The 6,000-nt window shown below is 45.3% G+C and overlaps 1 protein-coding gene across 1 annotated transcript in view; it reads right to left on the reverse strand.

Annotated features, from left to right (window-relative positions):
- mfap2 (microfibril associated protein 2) overlaps positions 1–5,461 on the reverse strand; it is a 35,868-nt gene extending 30,407 nt beyond the window's left edge. Inside the window, exon 1 of the mRNA XM_078558123.1 lies at positions 5,364–5,461. The gene's annotated coding sequence lies outside the window, so the exon portion shown is untranslated. The remainder of the gene's footprint in view (positions 1–5,363) is intronic.
- Positions 5,462–6,000: the final 539 nt, after the last annotated feature.

Genomic DNA, 6,000 nt, shown 5'->3' on the forward strand with positions numbered 1-6,000 from the left:
TGATGGTTATATTTTGTAGTAGAGGTTTGATTTAACTGAGTGGCTTGCTAGGCCATTTCAGAGGGCAAGAAATAGTCAACCTACTGTGAGTACTAGACCAGGTCAGGATGGCAGATTTCCTTCCCTAAAGGACATCAGTGAACCAGATGAGTTTTTCCAATAATCCGGTAGTTTCAGGGTCACCATTACTGAGACCAGCTTTTTATTCCAGATAAAAAAACTGATTTAATAACAGAATTTAAATTCTCCATCTGCCATGGTGGGATTTGAACTTGTAATCCAGTGGTTTGGAGTCCACAGACACTAGTCCAGCAGCATAACCACTATATACTACCACACTCCATAAACAAACGTGAAGGGATAAAAGGAATATTTTCACTGCTTGGTGAGTCATTGGCAAGGGACCACCAATTTAAAAATATCACTAAGTGAGAATAGGGGAAATTCCCTGATGCAGTTATTGCAGCAAGGAATAGCAGAGAGGTCAGTGGCTAGTGGGTATGGATTTAAAGTGATTGGTAGAAAGATTAGAGGGGAAAAGAGGAGAAAACATTTTCAACCAGAGGAGTCTGGAACTCACTACCTGAATGGGTTGTAGAGGCAGAAACCCTCAACTCATTTAAAAGGTGTCTGGATATGCACCTCAAGTGCCGTAACCTTGCAGGGCTATGGACTAAATGCTAGAAAGTGGGATTAGGCTGGCTGGCTGGTTTTTCAGACAGCACAGACACGGTGGGCCAAGTGGCCTCTTTCTGTGCTGTAAACTTTTTATGATTCCAATACTTCGCTATGTGGAGTAGTTACATTTAAGGGAAAAGGTGATAAATATTGGAAGAACAGAGCCATGGGAAAAAAGCAGATCAACAAAATTGAATATGGATTGCCTTAATAAAATAAATGTCCATTGTTCTCTGGAGTGTATACAAACCCACATGTTATACACATGTAAATACAAACATTGTATATGACCCACACGTTTCCCCTCCTCTTGGCTATCCTGATGGTGCTAACTCTGGCTGTAATTTGGTTTTGCAGGCACTGCTAACCCTCTGGCTCCTCGCTCAAGTGTCCACACTTCATGTGTCACTGTAGACAGTCAGTGTTTGCAGCTTATTCCTCATGGGGAACATCACAGTCAGGCTCAGTCCTGACTTGATGTCCATGTACTTTTCAGCACGGGGGCCTCTGAATCGCGAGGAGATGTGGGTTCCCGGGGTGGTGGGGGGGGGGGGGGGGGGGGGGGGGTGGGGGGGCTCTGAAACTGATCATCCTGTCTTCACCGAAGTCATAGGACATCTCAGCAGCCCAGCCTCCCTCTCTGGGTATTTGTGGGGCAGCACAGAACTAGAGGGAAACTCCTGAGGAAGGAGGATGCTGTGAAAGAACAGGAAGGTGCAGCTGACATTGCTACTGGGCTGATGGGCCAAAATGACCTGCTGTTGTCTGCATCCCCACCAACCCCCCAGGAGATCCCAACAGATATCTTTGAGGCAGCTATTTAGGATTTTCAAGTCTCGCTCCATATTCTGCCCCCACCAGCTTTCTCCCTTTTGTGCCAAGATTATTCCCTGTCCTTCAATTGGCCCCGTTCTTACTGGGTTTTTACTGGCTCCACGTACCCCTACCAATCAACTCCAACATCCTTGTCTCCAAATAACCTCAACTGCTGTCCCTCCGCAGACCCCTTCAGCCTTCTCCTCGTTCCCTTTATTAATCAACGCTGGCCTCCCTTTTCTCTGCCCTGTCACTGGTGGCTACCACACCCCTGCTCTCTGGAATTGCTTTGCAAAATTCTTCCACCTTGCCTCCTCACTCCTGCTGTCAAAAACCTAACTACCAGACTTTCCTCTTCCACCCACACTGCTCTATATGTTTTTCCATCGACTCCCCATTTCTCTTCTCCACCGGGCAAAGCGACACGATGTGTGCAAGTTACTGGTGAATAGAATCTGAATGCAGGTAATCTCCAGACCTCTTACTCCTGGAGTGTGAGGGTTTATATTGCATGTTGTCAATTTATTTGGCCCTTTTGAGAGATTCACAATATTTTGGTGTTTCCATTCTTCCTCTCATCCCCAACGAAATCCTTAACCACAGCATAAATCCGCAAGCTATTTATTGCATTGGTTTTTTGGACTCTCTCAGGCTATCCCAGTTATGAAGGGAGGTTGATTGTTTTGGCTGAATTCCCAGCCACATGCGCACAGTCCGGATTTCCACAATTATTGGTGCACTGGGTACCTCCTTCAGCTGTCCTGAAATCACAGGTATGTCTGGTATCCAGGACCTATATTATGAACTGGAGTTATCTAATCCCAGCCAGGACAGCAATACCAAGCTTGAAGTTTGGGGGGTGGGAAGGAGGAGGAAGAATATGAGATCAGTCAGGGTTCTTGTTCCTGATCATTATTCAGTGACACCTACTGGAAAATCTACATATGTGGAGGTTGAGTGAAGGCAAAATATCTGGCCCAAGGTAACACACCCTAAAAATCCCAATGACAACCTTGTCTGATCTCACACATGAGGAATACCCACTTTGGTGAGGGTGGGAGGCAACGCATGGAACTGAACCCCAACTGAGTCAGAATCCACCTTCGGTTATGCCAGGGTAGAGTGGCCACAGACAATTTTCCACCTCTTATACCTTCCAACTTTGGGATTCTGATGGCGGGTGTCCCACAAATTGTACAATCAAATTCCACCATCTTCTCATGAATGGTCCTTGTACTGTCTGGACTGAGTTCCAAGACAAGACTTTGCCAAATTGTTTGGCATCCCATTCCCCGAAAGCAAAGAGAGCTGCTTTCTTTCTTCAATCTGATTCTAGTGAGCACTTTACAAAGGCATGATCCGCAAAATCAACAAGGAATACAGTTTCCTCAGGCAAGATAACAGTTCAATGATTCCTGAGGAAGGGGAGGGGATAAGGGATGGTTCACAACCAGCCACAGGCAACAATGAATCTATGCCAGGCTCCACAGCAAAGCAGCTCAGACAGAACCACCTATCTTGCGCACAACCAGAGGTTACCAGAAGTGAATAATAGTGTGAAACTGCACAGAATGATGTTTTGACCTGTGGCACAGCAATAGAGCATCTCGGTACAGTAAGCCTCTGTCATAAAATCATAAGACATTACAGCACAGAAGGAGGCCATTTGGCCCATTGAGTCTGCAGTAGCTCCTTGGAAGAGCAATTCAGATTAGTCCCACTCCCCTGTTCTTTTGTGACATCTGTAAATTTCAAAACAGTACTCTGTACACTCAAACGTATATCAAAACCAGCAGTGGTTCTTGTCCTGAACCCTGCTGAGCAAACACAGTATGCCTCAGAGTCTGAAAAACAGCCAGCTACCCATTCACCACAACTGTTTTCTATCCCTTGGGCAATTTTATATCCATGCTGTCACTGTCCCTTTTAGACCATGGACTCCAATTTTGTTAATAAGCTTTTAATGTGGTGCTTTATCAAACACCTTTTGAAAGTCCATGTATACAACAACAACTACACAGTCCTCACCCAACAACAACTTGTACTTAAAAGCACCTTTCATATCCCAAGGCACTTCACAGAGCATTATAAAACAAAGTTTGACACCCTGTCTGTTACTTCATCAAAAACTCCATCAAGTGAGACATGCTTTGCCCTTAAATCTGTGCCGGCTCTTCATTAGTCCCTGTTTGTCCAAGTGGTTGTTCATTTTCTCCTAGATTACTGATTCCAAAAACTTCCCCACCACCAACATTAAACCGTCTGGCCTGTAATTACCAGGTTTATCCTTCACTCCTTTTTTGAACAAGGGTATAACATTTGCAAACCTCCAGTCCTCTGGCACCATCCCTGGGTCAATTTCCTGGAGCTCCCTCCCTAACAGCACTGTGTGTGTACTTTAAAAAAATTAATTCACAAGATGTGGGCTTCGCTGGCTGGGCCAGCATTTATTGCCCATCCCTAGCTGCCCTCGAAGGTGGTGTTGCACTGCCTTCTTGAACTGCTGCAGTCTATGTGGTGTAGGTATGTGGTGCACCACAGGGACTGCAGTGGTTCAAGAAGGCAGCTCACCACCACTTTCTCAAGGGTGATTAAGGATGGGGAATAAATGCTGGCCTAGCTGGCAATGCCCACATCCCATGAAAGTTTTTTTTTAAAAATTACCCTGTTTAGCGTGTGGTTTTGATAGAATTTCACATCGATGAATTTTCTGCATGGTTTAGGGGAGAGGTGCACATCTCTGGCATCTTGTGCATCCTTCACTCCCTTCACCCCACCATTGACAGTGTCTTAACTGTGGGCCCTAAGCTCTGTAATTCCCTCCCTAAAACTCTCAGCATGTCTACCCTCCTTTCAAATGGTTCTTAAAACCCACTTCCTTGACCAAGTTTTAGTCACCTAACCGATACCTCTTTAGGTGACTCGATGTCAAATGCTGTTCGGTAACGCTCCTGTGAAGCGGCATGGGACATTTTTTTTTGTTGACTACATTAAAAAGGTGGTAAGATTGTTGTTGACAACCTGATGGCAAAACGCGTTAGGAGTGATTTAGAAGCACCACCTCCATTGGTAAAATGGAGTTGATCCTGCGGGAGATCCCTGGATGAGGTTCCAGCCCTTTTAGGGCAGCAAGCCAGGTCTGTGTCATTTAGAAGTCTCACAGTTCTCTGCAGGAGTCCTGCTGTATTCTGGCAGATCTGCAGTTGCTGAAGCACACATCTGGGTGTAATTACTGTGTATCCTCCAACCCTCTCCCCATCCACACACACACCTCCCCCACCTCCAGCTCTACAACCCTGGGCTTTAGAGCCCAGGAGAACAAAGGGCTTTGGCTTCTGAGTTAGTTCGTTTTTCATGCATTCTTCTTTTTAAAAAAAAACCCCAAAAAGTTAAGCGTTTGATTCAACTAGGAAGCTACACTTCAGGTATTTTTTTTTTCCTAAAGTAATATCTGTATGCAGCAGGCTGGAATATTTTTGGGTAGGCAATTACTGAGAGTACAGTCTACACTGAGCCCAGGACTTTACATCTCGCAGGGTGATTCCAGCCTCGTCTTTAACTGGGACAAAAAAAAAATGAACAAAATGCAGTTTCCTACTGTCTGACTTCTCACTCCCTCCTCGCTTAAAGTTAATTTGAACAACTCCCGAGAGGTTCTAATTATTTAGCAAACAGATATGAAAGCCAGTTCCTTTTGCAGCAGATTTTGAGGTTTTGTCTAATGCCGAGCTTGATGTGACCAGAGTGCCACAGACTGCAGGAAAACTACAAAGAGGAGGATAGAAGTTAGTGATCAGTCTGCATTTGTGGGTACTGAAGGCAGGTAAGGCTCCTATACACAATATCTAGTATATAATGATCTTTCTTACCAGATCCGCCTGTGGAACTCTCCAACTGCTCTCCGACTGAGTCTGATTGAAACACACTCCAGATGGCACACCAGCTCCTGCCCCTGACTCGGGACTCCTCTGGGTCTTAAAGCCTGGCGATTTAGCAGCAATTTAAACTCCAGTGACGAGGGTGACTAATGAGCTGTCGGCAATTAAGTAAATGTTTGGTAATTTTCGCTCCCTGAGGCAAGCGTCAGCAAAAATATTTCAATAATTCATTCCATAAACACTCTTTCCCATGTCCACTGTTATCATCACAAGCTTTCCTATACCTCATGGATGTGGCTATGGTCAGCACATCACCTAGCTGGTCATTGTTAATGTGTGAATCGAGGTAGTCAATCTTAATGGGTTATTCGACCGTGCAAGTCATCACCAAACTTGCCCTCACCCAACATTCACAGTCATGCACTTTTCCAGCCGTCATTACTGATTGGGAGTGAGGATCCTGGCTGTTTTTCACCCCCTCCCCCACTTCCTAACCTAGAGGTGCTGAGGTCTATTATAATTTTCCCCTTAGTGCCCTGTTTGAAATCAGTCTACTTAGCACTGACTAGGCAGCATTCGGTCTCACTGGCCAGTCACTTCTCTCCCTAAAATTCCCCTGTCTGGAATC

The sequence above is a fragment of the Cetorhinus maximus genome, chromosome 15 (assembly GCF_964194155.1).
Source record: "Cetorhinus maximus chromosome 15, sCetMax3.hap1.1, whole genome shotgun sequence".
In the NCBI taxonomy this organism is placed as follows: Eukaryota; Metazoa; Chordata; class Chondrichthyes; order Lamniformes; family Cetorhinidae; genus Cetorhinus; species Cetorhinus maximus.